This window comes from Echinops telfairi, unplaced genomic scaffold, assembly GCF_000313985.2.
Source record: "Echinops telfairi isolate 266 unplaced genomic scaffold, ASM31398v2 ScPeMD7_7441;HRSCAF=8479, whole genome shotgun sequence".
Taxonomy (NCBI): domain Eukaryota; kingdom Metazoa; phylum Chordata; class Mammalia; order Afrosoricida; family Tenrecidae; genus Echinops; species Echinops telfairi.
The window spans coordinates 1,375,571-1,376,617 of record NW_022111341.1 but is presented as its reverse complement, the minus strand read 5'-3'; the positions used below and the strand labels follow the sequence as shown (position 1 = coordinate 1,376,617).

Below are 1,047 nucleotides of genomic sequence, written 5' to 3'. Positions count from 1 at the left end.
TTATAGTTTCCCTTGTATGAGGCATTCACATTCCTGGTTAGGTTTAGTCCTAGACATTTTATCCTGTTGTGGGCTATTATTTTCCTCATTTCTGTTTGTGTACAAGAACCCAAATGATGTTTGTATGTTGTTCTTCTACCCTGCCACATTGCTTCTACTTGTTCTAGTAACTTTCTGATAGAGTCTCTAGGTTATTCTATGGATAGGATCATATCACCGGTGAATAGGGATAATTTTACTATTTCTGTTATGATTTGGATGCCCTTTATGTCCCTGTCTTGTCTTATTTCTCTAGCTAGGACTTCCAGTATAATATTGAGTAAGAATTATGATACTAGGCATTCTTAATTAATTTCCATTCTCAAGGGAAATGCTCTTAATCTTTTCTTCATTGAGAATAATGTTGGCTGTTGCTTTTCTACCTTGATTGAGATGATCAGATGATTCTTTTCCTTCGCTTTATTTATATGATGAATTACATTGATGGATTTGTCTAATGTTGGCCCACCCTTGCATCCCTGGAATAAATCCCACCTGGTCATGATGGTTTGGGGGTTTGGGGATTTGTTGCTGAATTCTTTTATCTAGAACTTTGTTGAGAATTCCTCACCTTCCCAACCTCCTCGGTTTCATTCTGTGTCCCACAATAGCGTATGCCGTCAGAGGAGAATCCAGACCCACCAAGGCAGCTTCTCTGGACCCCAGATTCATGGCTCCTACAGGAGAGAGGTGAGGCACACAGGACTGTCTTAGCAGGGAGTCTTGGCAACTGAGGATGAAGTAAGGACACAAATGAATGTGAGATGCTCTCTTGAGGTGCAGAAGCCTGTTCATTATTGAGCATTTATTAAAAAGCTCTTCTATTCCATAGCTCATACAAGTCTAAGTCAGTATAGAGAACAATTACATTTTTCTGTTTTTGCCCACACCATAAAATTGTGAAACTAAAGATTCATAAGAAATTATTCTACAGTGCTCACTTCAGCACATATACTAAAATTGGAATGATACAGAGAAGATTAGCATGGTCCCTGCACAAGGATGACA

The 1,047-nt window shown here is 38.9% G+C and overlaps 1 pseudogene; it reads left to right on the top strand.

Annotated features, from left to right (window-relative positions):
• Window positions 1–972: 972 nt before the first annotated feature.
• Window positions 973–1,047, top strand: LOC115872698 (annotated as a pseudogene).